General features: G+C 48.1%; 1 protein-coding gene across 5 annotated transcripts in view; it reads right to left on the bottom strand.

Moving 5' to 3' along the window:
* The window catches only part of IBTK (inhibitor of Bruton tyrosine kinase), a 325,853-nt gene that overhangs the window by 171,403 nt on the left and 133,005 nt on the right, over positions 1-21,445 (bottom strand). The gene's annotated exons all lie outside the window — the stretch shown is intronic.

A 21,445-nucleotide genomic window follows, 5' to 3' on the forward strand; every position in this document is an offset into this window, starting at 1 on the left:
AGGACTTCTGTTCCTGGGAACTAGCTGTATGGTGCAAGAAAGGATGCACCTCTTACTTTCTTGCTTTTTTGTGATCGAAAGGACTGCATTTGGTAATACGGTGCTTTCTTAGGCTGTGGGGGAATATATGGCAAAAAATTTGACTTCCCAGCCGTAGCTGTGGAAACTAGGTCCGAGAGACCGTCCCCAAACAATTCCTCACCCTTGTAAGGTAAAACCTCCATGTGCTTTTTGGAGTCTGCATCACCTGTCCATTGCCGAGTCCACAGGACCCTTCTGGCAGAAATCGACATTGCATTTATTCTAGAGCCCAGTAGGCAAATGTCCCTCTGGGCATCCCTCATATATAGGACAGCGTCTTTTATATGCCCCAGGGTCAGTAAAATAGTATCCTTGTCCAAGGTATCCAGTTCCTCAGACAGATAATCTGTCCATGCTGCTACAGCACTACACATCCAGGCCGACGCAATTGCCGGCCTCAGTAGAGTACCTGAATGCGTATAAACAGACTTCAGGATACTTTCCTGCTTCCTATCCGCAGGATCCTTTAGGGAGGCCGTATCCTGTGACGGCAGGGCCACCTTTTTAGATAAGCGTGTCAGAGCTTTGTCTACCCTAGGGGAGGATTCCCAGCGCATCCTGTCCGTAGGCGGGAAAGGGTACGCCATAAGTAACCTTTTGGAAATCAGCACTTTCCTATCGGGGGAATCCCACGCTTTTTCACATAACTCATTTAACTCATGTGAAGGGGGAAAAGTCACCTCTTGCTTTTTCTCCCCATACATATAAACCCTCTTGTCAGGGACAGGGTTTACCTCTGATATGTGCAATACATCCTTCATTGCTATAATCATGTAGCGGATGGCTTTAGCCATTTTAGGCTGCAATTTTGCATCATCGCCATCGACACTGGAGCCAGAATCCGTGTCCATATCTGTGTCAACAATTTGGGATAGTGGGCGCTTCTGAGACCCTGACGGCCTCTGCGCTGTAGGATCAGGCATGGGCTGAGACCCCGACTGTCCCAAGGTTTCAGCTTTATCCAACCTTTTATGCAAGGAGTTTACATTATCATTTAACACCTTCCACATATCCATCCAATCAGGTGTCGGCGCCGTCGGCGGAGACACGTCATTCATCTGCACCTGCTCTACCTCCACATAGCCCTCCTCGTCAACATGTCGACACAAGCGTACCGACACACCACACACACAGGGGATGCTCTATATGAGGACAGGACCCCCACAAGGCCTTTTGGAGAGACAGAGAGAGAGTATGCCAGCACACACCCCAGCGCTATATAACCCAGGAATCACACAGTAACTTAGTGTTTACCCAGTAGCAGCTGTATATATGATAAATGCGCTAAATTTATGTGCCCCCCCCCCCCCCTCTCTTTTTACCCTCTTTCTACCGTGAGTCTGCAGGGGAGAGCCTGGGGAGCTTCCTCTCAGCGGAGCTGTGGAGAGAAAATGGCGCTGGTGAGTGCTGAGGAAGAAGCCCCGCCCCCTCAGCGGCGGGCTTCTGTCCCGCGATTTTGTGTAAAAATAATGGAGGGGGCTCATGCATATTACAGTGCCCAGCTGTATATTGCTGCTTTTTGCCAGGAGGTACTAAATTGCTGCCCAGGGCGCCCCCCCACCCCTGCGCCCTGCGTGGGAGCAATGGGGCACAGCTGCAGTGCTGTGCGCTACCTCATATGAAGACCGGAGTCTTCTGCCGCCGATTTTGAAGTCTTCTTGTTTCAACCCGCCGGCTTCTGTCTTCTGGCTCTGCGAGGGGGACGGCGGCGCGGCTCCGGGAACGGACGACCAAGGTTAAGTTCCTGTGTTCGATCCCTCTGGAGCTAATGGTGTCCAGTAGCCTAAGAAGCGCAACCTAGCCGCAGTTAGTAGGTTTGCTTCTCTCCCCTCAGTCCCACGTAGCAGAGAGTCTGTTGCCAGCAGAAGCTCTCTGAAAATAAAAAAAACCTAACTAAAATACTTTCTTAATAGCAAGCTCAGGAGAGCTCACTAAAATGCATCCAGCTCCTTCCGGGCACAGATTCTAACTGAGGTCTGGAGGAGGGGCACAGAGGGAGGAGCCAGTGCACACCAGTAGTACTAAATCTTTCTTAGAGTGCCCAGTCTCCTGCGGAGCCCGTCTATTCCCCATGGTTCTTACGGAGTCCCCAGCATCCACTAGGACGTTAGAGAAATACTAAACAGTATATCCTGTGGAACACTATATGGCACTTAGACCCCCCAGGGCACAGAATATAGTGATAGCAATATGTGTGATACACAGAACAGAATTCACACAGCAGCTATAGGTACACACAGTCACAGGTACAATGTAGAAATTATTACATATAATCAATAAAACTGCACTGGACTAGTAATACTACATATAGCTATGTATGTATACAGATATAACAATGCACAGTAAACATTGGATGTATATCCCAGAATACTTGTACTAAATATTCATATAGAGGGCACTTCTTCTTAACTAACGCTGTCTAAACAACATGTACAATACTTAAGTGCCATGTAAATGCACAGCGCAGATGAGACAGGTGGCTGTACAGGGGAGACAGTGCCCAGCAGTCCCAGGATCAGCGCAGCTGTGAAATGGTGCCCAAACGCTCACAGGGAGTGAGGGAGAGAGAGAGAGATGCAGCTCCAGGTTGGAAACACCTGCAGTAGATGGCGCCTGGAACTGGGGGAGGGGCTACAGGTCAGCGCCTTATCCCCTCTGCTGGACTTTACCACCGGGTACTATGGAGCCTATGTTAAACGGATTTTAGTAAATCCAACCTGTGCTCCCTGCCCTGGTGGATACAGTGGGGTCTCTGCACGGCCACCGGGTCTACGCCAGCAGCGCGGTCTGTCTCCTGGGACCATGACCGGATCGCGATTTCGGCGGGTCCCAGCTAGGGGACCCACTTACCATCTCCCTGAAGCGCGGCCACGCGATCTAGGAGAGCAGCAGTGGTGATGTGTGCCTTAAGGGAACCGGAGAGCCTCCGCTGTAAGTACCCGGCAACCACGGCGCGGGAGTATGCAGCGCGGCTGACGGAGGTGATGGAGCCGCAGCACAGAATGTCAGACTGACATGCCTGTGCTGCAGCCCTGGAAGTCTTCTTTCTTCTTTAAAAAAGCTCTTTTCAGGGCTGCCTAGCGCAGCTCCACCTGTTAGCTGCTTATAAACTGAGCTCCAGTGCCTAGAGGCAGGGCTATAGAGGAAGCGGTGCAGTGCATCCTGTGAACAGTCAAAGCTTTAGCCTGTTGGTGCCACGGATCAAGATCCAACTCTACACCCCAATGTTATTCCCTGTGGAATAACAGTGTACCCCGCTGCGGAAATAAATATATATATATATATATATATATATATATATATATATATATATATATTTATTTATTTCAGGGAGCTTTACTTAGGCATGCCCAAGGCCTGAGCCCTTGTGAAATTTCCATACCCCCACTTCAAAAACAATTACACAGGGTCGCGGGCTCTCTGCCTACCAGGCATGAACCACAGGCCTCACTGCGCACACAGACCTAGCAACTAAACCCTGGTGATCTAGGGAGGGTTAAATAAGTGGAGGTGACTGAAGAAGCCCACTGTGGCGCTGGGAGAGGCTACAGCGGAAGCTTTGTTTAGCTCTCTCTTCCTATCCATCACTGCAGCACTCTCCAGTCCTCAGTTTCTTGTTTCTGCTGGGGCTTCTTCCGTGGATGGCTCCTCCTTCTTCTTTTCTTCGGGAGGTCATATTTCCTCCCTCCCTGGTCATCTGCGGCATTTTGAATTTGGCACCGGTTGCAGACCAATCACAGTTCATGGCTCGTCAGCCAATCAGACACGGCCACTCCTGACTGGCTGCCATTCTGTAAGCCGTGATTGGCTTGTGGCCTGTCCCAAATTCAAAAAGCAGTCGGCTACCTGTGATTGGCATTCCCTCTGCGAGACGTGATTGGTTCCAAACTCAAAATGCCGCCACTGGTCAGTGAGCTGTGACTAGCTTGTGAGCGATGCCAAATTTAAACAGATTCCACAGCCGCTTGTAGACCAGCTCTGGGTGCAGTCACACTGTCAATGTTCCAGAGCCAACCGCCAATGGGAAGTGCCGGTATGACATACCATTTAATATCAGCACACTTTGAGCACTGTATGTTACAAAAATAAAAGTACTAAGAGGTAGACAGCACATTTGCACTCACAATACACAGCACAATAATTCTAGAAATTTGGAGCATATGTGCACATAAAACATGGCAAATAAAGGCAAGATACTGTATCAGCGTTAGCATGTGGGTGGACATGTTGTAGATAGATATAAAATACAAGAGATATGGTGCATGTCAGTTCACTATATCTAGCACACAAAAGCAATACGTGTGAAATGTGGGTGTACAGTGACTCAGTGCAAAGTGCTCTGTGGAACATAATAACTGTGCATACATAATAAATAATTAATTTATGCAATTAAGCTGTCATAAATGTATGGACACAGCCAACAGCAGCAAATTAGGTTATACATGTGAGTTGACAGATGCAAGTTTTGTGTTCATACACAGTATATAATTTAAATTTACACAAAATAAGATGCTTTGTATGTGATTTACAGTATACGACCAGGAGTCTTGTGTTCTTGCCTTTTCTAATTCTTACCAATTACACTCAATTTCAGTTTCCTTTTCTTTTATATACCAGAGAATAACATAACTAGGTCTACAGGAGCTAAAATGACCTAATCTGGTTGTTAGTACAGATGTGTCCTCTAACATACTTGCTGCACTCATGCTAAACAGCCCTTGACGTCGCGGCATGCCGAGTGTCTTTTTTTTTTTTTTTTTTTTCAAAAAATGAGTCCTAGACGTAAAGTAATGTAATAAGTAGTGCAAGTAGCTTCTGCTGATTACAATGACATGCAGCATGCCTACTGTATGTTCTGTGTGTGATTTACTTTTTCAGTAATGATACACAGTTGTTGAATTTTTTTCCTGCTGTTCCGTACATAACCTACTTAACACTTAGCGCCTGGGATCTGGGTGTTAAGCACATCCTTTTGTTACTTAACAAACCTTACTACAGGTTGAGTATCCCATATCCAAATATTCCGAAATACGTAATATTCCGAAATACGGAGTTTTTTGAGTGAGAGTGAGATAGTGAAACCTTTGTTTTTTGATGGCTCAATGTACACAAACTTTATTTAATACACACAGTTATTAAAAATATTGTATTAAATGACCTTCAGGCTGTGTGTATAAGGTGTATATGAAACATAAATGAATTGTGTGAATGTACACACACTTTGCTTAATGCACAAAGTTATAAAAAATATTGGCTAAAATGACCTTCAGGCTGTGTGTATAAGGTGTATATGTAACATAAATGCATTCTGTGCTTAGATTTAGGTCCCATCACCATGATATCTCATTATGGTATGCAATTATTCCAAAATACGGAAAAATCCGATATCCAAAATACCTCTGGTCCCAAGCATTTTGGATAAGGGATACTCAACCTGTATTAATAAACTCTCCATTATTTTGCCAATATTCATTAACCTACTATGAAAAAATAAGAATTTACTTACCGATAATTCTATTTCTCATAGTCCGTAGTGGATGCTGGGGACTCCGTCAGGACCATGAGGAATAGCGGCTCCGCAGGAGACAGGGCACAAAAAGTAAGCTTTTAGGATCACATGGTGTGTACTGGCTCCTCCCCCCATGACCCTCCTCCAAGCCTTAGTTAGGTACTGTGCCCGGACGAGCATACACAATAAGGAAGGATCTTGAATCCCGGGTAAGACTCATACCAGCCACACCAATCACACCGTACAACTTGTGATTTGAACCCAGTTAACAGTATGATAACAACGAAGAAGCCTCTGAAAAGATGGCTCACAACAATAACCCGATTTTTGTAACAATAACTATGTACAAGTATTGCAGACAATCCGCACTTGGGATGGGCGCCCAGCATCCACTACGGACTATGAGAAATAGAATTATCGGTAAGTAAATTCTTATTTTCTCTAACGTCCTAGTGGATGCTGGGGACTCCGTCAGGACCATGGGGATTATACCAAAGCTCCCAAACGGGCGGGAGAGTGCGGATGACTCTGCAGCACCGAATGAGAGAACTCCAGGTCCTCCTTAGCCAGAGTATCAAATTTGTAAAATTTTACAAACGTGTTCTCCCCTGACCACGCAGCTGCTCGGCAAAGTTGTAATGCCGAGACCCCTCGGGCAGCCGCCCAAGATGAGCCCACCTTCCTTGTGGAGTGGGCATTTACAGATTTAGGCTGTGGCAGGCCTGCCACAGAATGTGCAAGTTGGATTGTGCTACAGATCCAACGAGCAATCGTCTGCTTAGACGCAGGAGCACCCATCTTGTTGGGTGCATACAGGATAAACAGCGAGTCAGATTTTCTGACTCCAGCCGTCCTTGAAATATATATTTTCAATGCTCTGACAACGTCCAGCAACTTGGAGTCCTCCAAGTCGCTAGTAGCCGCAGGCACCACAATAGGCTGGTTCAAGTGAAAAGCCGAAACCACCTTAGGCAGAAACTGAGGACGCGTCCGCAGTTCTGCCCTGTCCGAATGGAAAATCAGATATGGGCTTTTGTACGATAAAGCCGCCAACTCTGATACTCTCCTGGCTGAAGCCAGGGCCAGTAGCATGGTTACTTTCCATGTAAGATACTTCAAATCTACCGATTTGAGCGGCTCAAACCAATGGGATTTGAGAAAATCCAAAACTACGTTGAGATCCCACGGTGCCACTGGAGGCACAATCGGGGGCTGTATATGTAGTACACCTTTGACAAAGGTTTGTACTTCAGGCACTGAAGCCAATTCTTTCTGGAAGAAAATCGATAAGGCCGAAATTTGAACCTTAATAGACCCCAATTTGAGGCCCATAGACAATCCTGCCTGCAGGAAATGTAGGAATCGACCCAATTGAAATTCCTCCGTTGGGGCCTTCTTGGCCTCACACCACGCAACATATTTTCTCCGAATGCGGTGATAATGTTGTGCGGTCACTTCCTTCCTGGCTTTAATCAAGGTAGGAATAACTTCCTCTGGAATGCCCTTTTCTTTTAGAATCCGGCGTTCAACCGCCATGCCGTCAAACGCAGTCGCGGTAAGTCTTGGAACATACAAGGTCCCTGCTGAAGCAGATCCCTTCTTAACGGTAGAGGCCACGGCTCTTCCGTGAGCATCTCTTGAAGTTCCGGGTACCAAGTCCTTCTCGGCCAATCCGGAGCCACGAGTATTGTTCTTACTCCCCGTAGCCGTATAATTCTCAGTACCTTTGGTATGAGAGGCAGAGGAGGAAACACATACACGGACTGGTACACCCACGGTGTTACCAGAGCGTCCACAGCTATTGCCTGAGGGTCTCTTGACCTGGCGCAATATCTGTCCAGTTTCTTGTTGAGGCGGGACGCCATCATGTCCACCTTTGGTTTTTCCCAACGGTTCACAATCATGTGGAAGACTTCTGGATGAAGTCCCCACTCTCCCGGGTGGAGGTCGTGTCTGCTGAGGAAGTCTGCTTCCCAGTTGTCCACTCCCGGAATGAACACTGCTGACAGTGCTATGACATGATTTTCTGCCCAGCGAAGAATCCTTGCAGCTTCTGTCATTGCTCTTCTGCTTCTCGTGCCGCCCTGTCTGTTTACGTGGGCGACTGCCGTGATGTTGTCCGACTGGATCAACACCGGCTGACCCTGAAGCAGCGGTTTTGCCAGGCTTAGAGCATTGTAAATCGCTCTTAGCTCCAGTATATTTATGTGAAGAGACGTCTCCAGGTTCGACCACACGCCCTGGAAGTTTCTTCCCTGTGTGACTGCTCCCCAGCCTCGTAGGCTGGCATCCGTAGTCACCAGGACCCAGTCCTGTATGCCGAATCTGCGGCCCTCTAACAGATGGGCACTCTGCAACCACCACAGAAGAGACACCCTTGTTCTTGGTGACAGTGTTATCCGCTGATGCATGTGCAGATGCGATCCGGACCATTTGTCCAGCAGATCCCACTGAAATATTCGTGCGTGGAATCTGCCGAATGGAATTGCTTCGTAAGAAGCCACCATCTTTCCCAGGACTCTTGTGCATTGATGTACTGACACATTTCCTGGTTTTAGGAGGTTCCTGACAAGTTCGGATAACTCCCTTGCTTTCTCCTCCGGGAGAAACACCTTTTTCTGAACAGTGTCCAGAATCATTCCCAGGAACAGCAGACGTGTCGTCGGGGTCAATTGAGATTTTGGAAGATTCAGAATCCACCCGTGTTGTTGAAGCACTACTTGGGTTAGTGCTACTCCGACTTCCAGCTGTTCTCTGGACCTTGCCCTTATCAGGAGATCGTCCAAGTAAGGGATAATTAATACGCCTTTTCTTCGTAGAAGAACCATCATTTCGGCCATTACCTTGGTAAAGACCCGAGGTGCCGTGGACAAACCAAACGGCAGCGTTTGAAACTGATAATGACAGTTTTGTATCACGAACCTGAGATACCCTTGGTGTGAAGGGTAAATTGGGACATGCAGATAAGCATCTTTTATGTCCAGGGACACCATGAAGTCCCCTTCTTCCAGATTCGCTATCACTGCTCTGAGTGACTCCATCTTGAACTTGAATTTCTGTATGTACAGGTTCAAGGATTTCAGATTTAGAATAGGTCTTACCGAACCGTCCGGCTTCGGTACCACAAATAGTGTGGAATAATACCCCTTTCCCTGTTGTAGGAGGGGTACCTTGACTATCACCTGCTGAGAATACAGCTTGTGAATGGCTTCCAATACAGTCGCCCTTTCTGAGGGAGACGTTGGTAAAGCAGACTTTAGGAACCGGCGAGGGGGAGACCTTTCGAATTCCAACTTGTAACCCTGAGATACTACCTGCAGGATCCAAGGGTCCACCTGTGAGCGCGCCCACTGTGTGCTGAAAATCTTTAGTCGACCCCCCACCGCCCCTGAGTCCGCTTGCACAGCCCCAGCGTCATGCTGAGGGCTTTGTAGAAGCCGGGGAGGGCTTCTGTTCGTGGGAAGTAGTTGCTTGCTGCACCCTCTTACCCCTTCCTTTGCCTCTGGGCAAATATGACTGTCCTTTTGCCCGCTTGTTCTTATAGGAACGAAAGGACTGCGGCTGAAAAGACGGTGTCTTTTTCTGTTGGGAGGTGACCTGAGGTAAAAAAGTGGATTTTCCGGCTGTTGCCGTGGCCACCAGATCCGATAGACCGACCCCAAATAATTCCTCTCCTTTATACGGCAATACTTCCATAAGCCGTTTGGAATCCGCATCACCTGACCACTGTCGCGTCCATAAACTTCTTCTGGCAGATATGGACATCGCACTTACTCTCGATGCCAGAGTGCAAATATCCCTCTGAGCATCTCGCATATAAAGAAAAGCATCCTTTAATTGCTCTATAGTCAATAAAATACTGTCCCTATCCAGGGTATCAATATTTTCAGTCAGGGAATCCGACCACACCACCCCAGCACTGCACATTCAGGCTGAGGCTATTGCTGGTCGCAGTATAACACCAGTATGTGTGTATATACTCTTCAGGGTAGTTTCCAGCCTCCTATCAGCTGGATCCTTGAGGGCGGCCGTATCAGGAGACGGTAACGCCACTTGTTTTGATAAGCGTGTGAGCGCCTTATCCACCCTAGGGGGTGTTTCCCAGCGCGCCCTAACCTCTGGTGGGAAAGGGTATAATGCCAATAACTTCTTTGAAATTAGCAGTTTTCTATCGGGGTTAACCCACGCTTCATCACACACGTCATTCAATTCCTCTGATTCTGGAAAAGCTACAGGTAGTTTTTTCACACCCCACATAATACCCCCCTTTGAGGTACCTGCAGTATCAGAGATATGCAAAGCCTCCTTCATTGCCGTGATCATATAACGTGTGGCCCTATTGGAAAATACGTTTCTTTCTTCACCGTCGACACTAGATTCATCTGTGTCGGTACCTGTGTCGACTGACTGAGGTAAGGGACGTTTTACAGCCCCTGACGGTGCCTGAGACGCCTGGACAGGTACTAACTGGTTTTCCGGCCGTCTCATGTCGTCAACTGACTTTTGCAGCGTGCTAACATTATCACGTAATTCCATAATTAAAGCCATCCATTCCGGTGTCGACTCCCTAGGGGGTGACATCACCATTACCGGCAATTGCTCCGCCTCCACACCAACATCGTCCTCATACATGTCGACACACACGTACCGACACACAGCAGACACACAGGGAATGCTCTTATCGAAGACAGGACCCCACTAGCCCTTTGGGGAGACAGAGGGAGAGTTTGCCAGCACACACCAAAGCGCTATAAAAATGTATATAAACAACCCTAAAAGGTGTTGTTTCTGTTATATGCGCTTAATATATAAAAATATCGCCAAAATATGCCCCCCTTCTCTGTTTTACCCTGTTTCTGTAGTGCAGTGCAGGGGAGAGTCCTGGGAGCCTTCCTCACAGCGGAGCTGAGCAGGAAAATGGCGCTGTGTGCTGAGGAGAATAGGCCCCGCCCCCTAAAACGGCGGGCTCTTCTCCCGGAGTTTGCGATATATGGCAGGGGTTAAATACATCCATATAGCCTCAAGGGCTATATGTGATGTATTTTAGCCATAGAAAAAGGTATTATACATTGCTGCCCAGGGCGCCCCCCCCAGCGCCCTGCACCCTCAGTGACCGCTGGTGTGAAGTGTGCCGACAACAATGGCGCACAGCTGCAGTGCTGTGCGCTACCTTATGAAGACTGAAAGTCTTCTGCCGCCTGTTTCCGGACCTCTGGACCTCTTCAACTTCGGCATCTGCAAGGGGGGTCGGCGGCACGGCTCCGGGACCGGACTCCATGGCTGGGCCTGTGTTCGATCCCTCTGGAGCTAATGGTGTCCAGTAGCCTAAGAAGCAAATCCATCCTGCACGCAGGTGAGTTCACTTCTCTCCCCTAAGTCCCTCGTAGCAGTGAGCCTGTTGCCAGCAGGACTCACTGAAAATAAGAAACCTAAAAAACTTTTTCTAAGCAGCTCTTTATGAGAGCCACCTAGATTGCACCCTGCTCGGACGGGCACAAAAACCTAACTGAGGCTTGGAGGAGGGTCATAGGGGGAGGAGCCAGTACACACCACCTGATCCTAAAGCTTTAGTTTTGTGCCCTGTCTCCTGCGGAGCCGCTATTCCCCATGGTCCTGACGGAGTCCCCAGCATCCACTAGGACGTTAGAGAAACTTATATTAAAAAATATTGATAACATTTATGTTTTAATATTTGTGCGCCAACAGGGACAGCTGAATTCCTCATCCTTTGTTTATCTATCACACGAAGAGACCAAGTGCATTGAGAAGAAAGTGCAAAATGAGTCTAAAACAATACATATGTGCCAACAAAACATATTTTAAAGTAAAACTGTCAGTTAGAAACAACACAGACATAAACAAAAGCCATGCTAAAAAGAAGAGCAATTGGCAATAGCAGCGAGTCTCAACCTGGTCAACTGTTACCACCAGGGGGCAATGTGATGGCAGCTCTGGACATCCTGGTGATAATTAAACCCAGAGGTAGTGCTGTGTCATAGGGTTCTCTAGTCCTCATGCATTACAGTAGGACCCTAATGGCAAAATAAAAATTTACTCACCAGTAATTCTATTTCTCGTAGTCCGTAGTGGATGCTGGGAACTCCGTAAGGACCATGGGGAATAGACGGGCTCCGCAGGAGACTGGGCACTCTAAAAGAAAGATTAGGTACTATCTGGTGTGCACTGGCTCCTCCCTCTATGCCCCTCCTCCAGACCTCAGTTAGGGAAACTGTGCCCGGAAGAGCTGACACAACAAAGAAAGGATTTGGAATCCAGGGTAAGACTCATACCAGCCACACCAATCACACTGTACAACTTGTAATAACCATACCCAGTTAACAGTATGAACAACAACTGAGCCTCCTTTTACGGATGGCTCATAACAATAACCCTTTAGGGAAGCAATAACTATATACATGTATTGCAGAGAGTCCGCACTTGGGACGGAGAGCCCCTAGTGTGCATCCAGCTCAGCCGGGCACAAGAATCTAACTGAGGTCTGGAGGAGGGTCTTAGTGGGAGGAGCCAGTGCACACCAGTAGTCTAAAAGCTTTCTTTATAGTTGTGCCCAGTCTCCTGCGGAGCCGCTAATCCCCATGGTCCTTACGGAGTCCCCAGCATCCACTTAAGACGTTAGAGAAAAGGGCATTCCAGATGAAGTGATTCCTACGCTGAAAGCTAGGAAGGATGTGACAGCAAAGCATTATCACCGCATATGGCGAAAATATGTCGCTTGGTGTGAGGCCAGGAAGGCTCCAACAGAGGAATTCCAGCTAGGTCGATTTCTGCACTTCCTACAGTCAGGGGTGACTATGGGCCTAAAATTGGGGTCCATAAAGGTCCAGATTTCGGCCCTATCTATTTTCTTTCAAAAAGAACTGGCTTCACTGCCTGAAGTTCAGACGTTTGTAAAGGGAGTGCTGCATATTCAGCCCCCTTTTGTGCCTCCAGTGGCACCTTGGGATCTTAACATTGTGTTGGATTTCCTGAAATCACACTGGTTTGAGCCACTTAGGACCGTAGAGCTAAAGTAACTCACGTGGAAGGTGGTCATGCTGTTGGCCTTAGCTTCAGCTAGGCGTGTGTCAGAATTGGCGGCTTTGTCATGTAAAAGCCCGTATCTGATCTTTCATATGGACAGGGCAGAATTGAGGACTCGTCCCCAATTTCTCCCAAAGGTGGTATCAGCGTTTCATTTGAACCTATTGTGGTGCCTGCGGCTACTCGGGACTTGGAGGATTCCAAGTTGCTGGACGTAGTCCGGGCTTTGAAAATTTATGTTTCCAGGACTGCTGGAGTCAGGAAGACTGACTCGCTCTTAATCCTGTATGCGCCCAACAAGTTGGGTGCACCTGCTTCTAAGCAGACTATTGCTCGCTGGATCTGTAGTACGATTCAGCTTGCACATTCTGCGGCTGGACTGCCGCATCCTAAATCAGTGAAAGCCCATTCCACGAGGAAAGTGGGCTCTTCTTGGGCGGCTGCCCGAGGGGTCTCGGCTCTTCAACTTTGCCGAGCTGCTACTTGGTCGGGTTCAAACACGTTTGCAAAATTCTACAAATTTGATACCCTGGCTGAGGAGGACCTTGAGTTCTCTCATTCGGTGCTGCAGAGTCATCCGCACTCTCCCGCCCATTTGGGAGCTTTGGTATAATCCCCATGGTCCTTACGGAGTCCCCAGCATCCACTTAGGACGTTAGAGAAAATAAGAATTTACTTACCGGTAATTCTATTTCTCATAGTCCGTAGTGGATGCTGGGCGCCCATCCCAAGTGCGGATTGTCTGCAATACTTGTATATAGTTATTGCTTAACTAAAGGGTTATTGTTGAGCTATCTGTTGAGAGGCTCAGTTGTTATCATGCTGTTAACTGGGTATTGTATACACGAGTTATACGGTGTGATTGGTGTGGCTGGTATGAGTCTTACCCGGGATTCAAAATCCTTCCTAATTGTGTCAGCTCTTCCGGGCACAGTATCCTAACTGAGGTCTGGAGGAGGGTCTTAGTGGGAGGAGCCAGTGCACACCAGTAGTCTAAAAGCTTTCTTTATAGTTGTGCCCAGTCTCCTACGGAGCCGCTAATCCCCATGGTCCTTACGGAGTCCCCAGCATCCACTACGGACTATGAGAAATAGAATTAACGGTGAGTAAATTCTTATTTTCCGTTAGGATCCGGCGTTCAACCGCCATGCCATCAAACGCAGCCGCGGTACTTGGAACAGACAGGGCCCCTGCTGTAACAGGTCCTGTCTGAGAGGCAGAGGCCATGGGTCCGAGATCATTTCTTGTAGTTCTGGGTACCAAGTTCTTCTTGGCCAATCCGGAACGATGAGTATAGTTATTCTCCTCTCTTTCTTACTATCCTCAGTACCTTGGGTATGAGAGGAAGAGGAGGGAACACATAAACCGACTGGTACACCCACGGTGTCACTAGTGAGTCCACAGCTATCGCCTGAGGGTCCCTTGACCTGGCGCAATATTTTTTTAGCTTCTTGTTGAGGCGGGACGCCATCATGTCCACCCGTGGCAGTTCCCAGCGATTTACAATCTGTGTGAAGACTTCTTGATGAAGTCCCCACTCTCCCGGGTGGAGGTCGTGCCTGCTGAGGAAGTCTGCTTCCCAGTTGTCCACTCCCGGAATGAACACTGCTGACAGTGCTAGCACGTGATTCTCCGCCCATCGAAGAATCCTTGTGGCTCCTGCCATTGCCATCCTGCTTCTCGTGCCGCCCTGGCGGTTTACATGTCCAGAATAATGCCCAGGAAAAGCAGACGCGTCGCAGGAATCAGCTGCGATTTTGGGATATTCAGAATCCAGCCGTGCTGTTGCAACACTTCCTGAGAGAGTGCTACGCTGACCAACAACTGCTCTCTGGACCTCGCCTTTATGAGGAGATCGTCCAAGTACGGGATAATTATAACTCCCTTCTTCCGAAGGAGTATCATCATTTCGGCCATTACCTTGGTAAATATTCTCGGTGCTGTGGAGAGACCAAACGGCAACGTCTGGAATTGGTAATGACAGTCCTGTACCACAAACCTGAGGTATTCCTGGTGAGGTGGGTAAATGGGGACATGCAAGTAAGCATCCTTGATGTCCAGCGACACCATAAAATCCCCCTCTTCCAGGCTTGCAATAACCGCCCTGAGCGATTCCATTTTGAACTTGAACTTCTTTATATAAGTGTTTAAGGATTTTAAATTCAGAATGGTTCTCACCGAACCGTCCGGTTTCGGTACCACAAACATTGTGGAATAGTAACCCCTGCCCTGTTGAAGGAGGGGGACCTTGATTATCACCTGCTGGAGGTACAGCTTGTGAATTGCCGCCAGTACTACCTCCCTTTCCCTGGGAGCAGCTGGCAAGGCTGATTTGAGGTAACGGCGAGGGGGAGTCGCCTCGAACTCCAGCTTGTATCCCTGAGATACAATTTGTACAGCCCAGAGATCCACTTGTGAGCGAACCCACTGGTTGCTGAAGTTTCGGAGACGCGCCCCCACCGCACCTGGCTCCGCCTGTGGAGAACCAACGTCATGCGGTGGACTTAGTGGAAGCAGGGGAGGATTTTTGTTCCTGGGAACTGGCTGCCTGGTGCAGCTTCTTTCCTCTACCCTTGCCTCTGGCCAGAAAGGATGCTCCTCTGACCCGCTTGCCTTTCTGAGGCCGAAAGGACTGAACTTGATAATACGGTGCTTTCTTAGGCTGTGAGGGAACCTGAGGTAAAAAAGTCGACTTCCCAGCAGTTGCTGTGGATATGAGGTCCGAGAGACCGTCCCCAAACAATTCCTCACCCTTATAAGGCAAAACCTCCATGTGTTTTTTAGAATCAGCATCACCTGTCCACTGCCGAGTCCATAATACTCTCCTGGCAGAAATGGACATTGCATTAATTCTAGATGCCAGAAGGCAAATGTCCCTCTGGGCATCCCGCATATATAAGACGACGTCTTTTATATGTTCGATGGTTAGCAAAACAGTATCCCTGTCGAGGGAATCAATGTTGTCTGACAGGGTATCAGTCCATGCTGCTGCAGCACTACACATCCAGGCTGAAGCAATAGCAGGTCTCAGTAGAGTACCAGAGTGTGTATACACAGACTTCAGGATAGCTTCCTGCTTTCTATCCGCAGGCTCCTTTAGGGCGGCCGTATCCTGAGACGGCAGTGCCACCCTTTTAGATAAGCGTGTTAGCGCCTTGTCCACCCTAGGGGATGTTTCCCAACGTAACCTATCCGTTGGCGGGAAAGGGTACGCCATCAGTAACCTCTTAGAAATCACTAGTTTCTTATCAGGGTAACTCCACGCTTCTTCACACAAATCATTTAATTCATCAGATGGGGGAAAAGTCACTGGCTGCTTTTTCTCCCCAAACATAATACCCCTCTTGGTGGTAACCGGGTTAATACAGGTTGAGTATCCCATATCCAAATATTCCGAAATACGGAATATTCCCAAATACGGAATTTTTTGAGTGAGACCGAGATAGTGAAATCTTTGTTTTTTGATGGCTCAATGTACACAAACTTTGTTTACTACACAAAGTTGTTAAAAATATTGTATTAAATGACCCTCAGGCTGTGTGTATAAGGTGTATATGAAATATAAATGAATTGTGTGAATGTAGACACACTTTGTTTAATGCACAAAGTTATAAAAAATATTGGCTAAAATTACCATCAGGCTGTGTGTATAATGTGTATATGAAACATAAATGCATTCTGTGCTTAGATTTAGGTCCCATCGCCATGATATCTCATTATAGTATGCAATTATTCCAAAATACGGAAAAATCCCATATCCAAAATACTTCTGGTCCCAAGCATTTTGGATAAGGGATACTCAACCTGTATCAGAAATGTGCAATACATCTTTCATTGCAGTAATCATGCATCGGATGGCTTTTGTAGACTGTACATTTGTCTCATCCTCATCTACACTGGAGTCAGACTCCGTGTCAACATCTGTGTCTACCATCTGAGCTAGCGGGCGTTTATGAGCCCCTAACGGCTTCTGAGTCGCCTGGGCAGGCGCGGGCTGAGACCCCGGCTGTCCCAAGGCTGCTGCGTCATCGAACCTTTTATGTAAGGAGTTGACACTGTCGGTTAAGACCTTCCACATATCCATCCAATCAGGTGTCGGCCCCGTCGGGGGCGACACCACACTTATCTGCCCCTGCTCCGCCTCCACGTAACCCTCCTCATCAAACATGTCGACACAGCCGTACCGACACACCGCACACACACAGGGAATGCTCAGACTGAGGACAGGACCCCACAAAGTCCTTTGGGGAGACAGAGAGAGAGTATGCCAGCACACACCACAGCGCTATATAACACAGGGATTTACACTATAAAAAGTGATTTACCCAATAGCTGCTTAAATATCTTATTTGCGCCTAAATTTATGTGCCCCCCCCCCTCTCTTTTTTTACCCTTCTTGTATCAGGATACTGCAGGGGAGAGCCTGGGGAGCTGCTTCCAGCAGAGCTGTGAAGGGAAAATGGCGCTGGTGTGCTGAGGAAGAAGGCCCCGCTTTCAGCGGCTGGCTTCTGTCCCGCGTTTTATGTAACTTAATGGCGGGGGTTTTTACACATATACAGTTTTCAGACTGTATTATGTGTATTTTAAGTGCCAAAAGGTATTATAATTGCTGCCCAGGGCCGGGCCGGGCCGGGCCCCCCCCCCCCCCCAGCGCCCTGCACCCTACAATGACCGGAGTGTGTGGTGTGCTGTGGGAGCAATGGCGCACAGCTGCGGTGCTGTGCGCTACCTTAATAAAGACAGGAGTCTTCTGCCGCCGATTTCATCGCTTCTCTTCTGTCTTCTGGCTCTCCAAGGGGGACGGCGGCGCGGCTCCGGGAACGGACGATCGAGGTCAGGCCCTGTGTTCGAACCCTCTGGAGCTAATGGTGTCCAGTAGCCTAAGAAGCACAAGCTAGCTGCAAGCAGGTAGGTTTGCTTCTCTCCCCTCAGTCCCACGTAGCAGTGAGTCTGTTGCCAGCAGATCTCACTGAAAATAAAAAACCTAACAAATACTTTCTTTTCTAGCAAGCTCAGGAGAGCCCACTAGGAGCACCCAGCTCTGGCCGGGCACAGATTCTAACTGAGGTCTGGAGGAGGGGCATAGAGGGAGGAGCCAGTGCACACCAGATAGTACCTAATCTTTCTTTTGGAGTGCCCAGTCTCCTGCGGAGCCCGTCTATTCCCCATGGTCCTTACGGAGTTCCCAGCATCCACTAGGACGTCAGAGAAATGAAAACAAACAAAAAAACAGGTCTACCGATGTATCACTGTACAAGAAAGAATATATGGCCAATGTCAAACCAAACCATTTTCCCATTCTTGTGGTTCACAAACACAAGGAATGAAGGAAAATAGTATGGAGGGGGAAAAAAATCTCAGACTTCTACAGAAATCTGAGTAATAGGGAAAGTTTTTCGTTCTAGGATACCTCTTACTGCCTCAATTATTTCTTACTGCAAGTAACATTCAGACACTCATTATGGATCCTGGCCAGTTTAGGAATTCAGAGCAGGTTCTACAGATTTGGATTATATAGGGGTATATGCAATTCACGGCGAATCGCGGCAAATTATCGCCGTTTTTAAATTCGACACAATTCGACAGGTGAATTCCGGCAGGTGGCTGCCGGAATTCACCATATTCAATGCAAAACGGATTCGACAGTCCCGCGGTCGAAAATCGGCCGATTTGGCGGATTTTGCCGCGATTTTAAAAAACGGGAAAAAAACGGAAAAAAAAAATGGCGTGGGGTCCCCCCTCCAAAGCATAACCAGCCTCGGGCTCTTCGAGCTGGTCCTGGTTCTAAAAATGCGGAGAAAAATTGGGCATGGATCCCCCGTATTTTTAAAACCAGCACCGGGCTCTGCGCCTGGTGCTGGTGCAAAAAATACGGGGGACAAAACGAGCAGGGGTCCCCCGTATTTTTCACACCAGCATCGGGCTCCACTAGCTGGACAGATAATGCCACAACCGGGGGTCACTTCTATACAGTGCCCTGCGGCCGTGGCATCAAATCCCCAACTAGTCACCCCTGGCCGGGGTACCCTGGGGGAGTGGGGACCCCTTCAATCAAGGGGTCCCCCCCCCCCCCCCCCCAGCCACCCAAGGGCCAGGGGTGAAGCCCGAGGCTGTCCCCCCCATCCAATTGGCTGCGGATGGGGGGCTGACCTTGAGAAAGACCCGGGGAGGGTCGTAACGCGTAGATGCTCTGCTGACTGACCTCCGGTGTGGACACTAAGGCATAAGGAGCTGACCTGGCGAGTGAAGGAGTCCTGAGATTGAGGAATCCCTATGCTGCAGCTTGGTGACTTCCCTTGATTTACTCATGCTTATAGAACTGGTGTGAGCCAGTTCTCCCTTACAGCCGGTAATCAGCCACTTTTACTATCATTGCCTGGGAGGCCAGTCTTTACAGTGAATGTCTGCACCACTATCACGTGGTTTCTGTGTTCTTAATTGTTTTTAAATGTTTGGTTATGTAATGTGTGTTATGTATTAAATTGGCGTCTTTTTATACAGTATCACACTATGTGTATATACCATTTCTTTTCCATGGTACAACTTTGAAAAATACTCCCGGAAGTTCCTCCATATTGAGAGTTGTGAGGAGGTTCAGGAATACAACTGTCCATGAGAAGTTAGGCGCTGGTCCAGTGGTAACTCACGTATCGTTTTTATAGCCTTGTGAAAAATGACAAGAATATTGTTTTTTCCAGTAGTACTACAAGTCCCAGCAAGCCTCCCCCGCATGCTGGTACTTGGAGAACCACAAGTACCAGCATGCGGGAGAAAAACGGGCCCGCTGGTACCTGTAGTTCTACTGGAAAAAAAATACCCAAATAAAAACAGGACACAGACACCGTGACAAGTAAAAGTTTATTACACACTACAGACACACACATACTTACCTATGTTGACACGCCGACTGCCACGGTCTCCGACGATCCGGGGTACCTGTGAAAAAATTATACTCACCTTCCAGCGTCCAGAGATATATCCACGTCCAGAGATAATCCTCGTACTTGTTAAAAAAACAAACCGAACACCCGTTCCATGCCGGACTGAAAGGGGTCCCATGCTTTCACATCAGACCCCTTTCCCCGAATGCCGGGACATCACGTGACTCCTGTCACTGAAGTCCCTTCAGCCAATCAGGAAGCGCTACTTCCGTGGCGCTCACCTGATTGGCTGTGCACTGTCTGAGCTGTCAGACAGCGCATCGCAAAGCTCCGTCCATTACTTTCAATGGTGGGAACTTTGCGGGTAGCGGTGGGGTTAACCCGCGGTCAGCCGCTGACCGGCGGGTGACCTCACCGCTAGCCGCTAAGTTCCCACCATTGAATATAATGGACGGAGCTGTGCGATGCGCTGTCTGCTCAGACGCGCAGAGCCAATCAGATGAGCGCAACTAAGTTGCGCTTCCTGATTGGCTTTAGAGACCTTTCTGTGACAGCTGTCACTCTGAGAGGTCTCTCTGCATTCGGGGAAAGGAGTCTCATGTGTCAACATGGGACCCCTTTCAGTCCGCTGGATCGGGTATTTTCGTTTTGTTATTTTGCCAAGTATGTGGATTTATATCTGGACGTGGATTTACCTCTGGACGCTGGAAGGTGAGTATAATTTTTTTCACAGGTACCCCGGATCGTCGGAGACCGTGGCAGTCGGCGTGTCAACATAGGTAAGTATGTGTGTCGGCAGTGTGTAATAAAGTTTTACGTGTCACGGTGTCTGTGTACTGTTTTTATTTGGGTATTTTTTTTTCAGTAGTACCACAGGTACCAGCGGGCCCGTTTTTCTCCCGCATGCTGGTACTTGTGGTTCTCCAAGTACCAGCTTGCGGGGGAGGCTTGCTGGGACTTGTAGTACTCCTGGAAAAAACAATATTCGTTAAAAATTCTCAAGGCTATCAGCCTCCCATCCGCAGCCCTTGGATGGTGGGGACAGCCTCGGGCTTCACCCCTGGCCCTTGGGTGGCTGGGGGGGGGACCCCTTGATTGAAGGGGTCCCCACTCTCCCAGGGTACCCCGGCCAGGGGTGACTAGTTGGGGATTTGATGCCACGGCCGCAGGGCACTGTATAAAAGTGACCCCCGGCTGTGGCATTATCTGTCCAGCTAGTGGAGCCCGATGCTGGTGTGAAAAATACGGGGGACCCCTGCTCGTTTTGTCCCCCGTATTTTTTGCACCAGCACCAGGCGCAGAGCCCGGTGCTGGTTTTAAAAATACGGGGGATCCGCTGTCAATTTTTCTCCCGGATTTTTAGAACCAGGACCAGCTCGAAGAGCCCGAGGCTGGTTATGCTTTGGAGGGGGGACCCCACGCCATTTTTTTCAGGGATTTTACCATTCCATCTATAAAAAAAAAAAAAAAAATTTATTTTTAAAAATATATAAATAATACTTGTGCCTCCAAAAAAGACAAACCAAGTACCTAATCCCTTCTAATATAAATAGATCTGCTATCCAAAAAAAAAAAAACACAAAAAAAAACATGTTTAAATTTTTTTTATTTGTTTTCACCCTCCAAAGTGTGGCGGAATGAAAATGACGAATTTGCTGTCTAAAAGCACTGCTGTCGAATTTCCAAACTTGAATTGAATATGCTTTTGTCGAATTGCAGCACTTGTATCATTGCAGAAAAGTCGAATTTCAAAAAGTCGAATTTTGAAAGTCCGTTTTTTTGACGGAAAGCACTGAATTGCATTGACGATTTTTTTTTTTTTTTGGCGAAAATGACCCGAAATTCGACAATTTCGGGAATTCGACCGCAATTGCATATACCCCATAATCTTCATAGAGACACTGTTATCTGTGAAATGACATTTTTAGACTAA

The sequence above is a fragment of the Pseudophryne corroboree genome, chromosome 4, assembly GCF_028390025.1.
Source record: "Pseudophryne corroboree isolate aPseCor3 chromosome 4, aPseCor3.hap2, whole genome shotgun sequence".
In the NCBI taxonomy this organism is placed as follows: Eukaryota; Metazoa; Chordata; class Amphibia; order Anura; family Myobatrachidae; genus Pseudophryne; species Pseudophryne corroboree.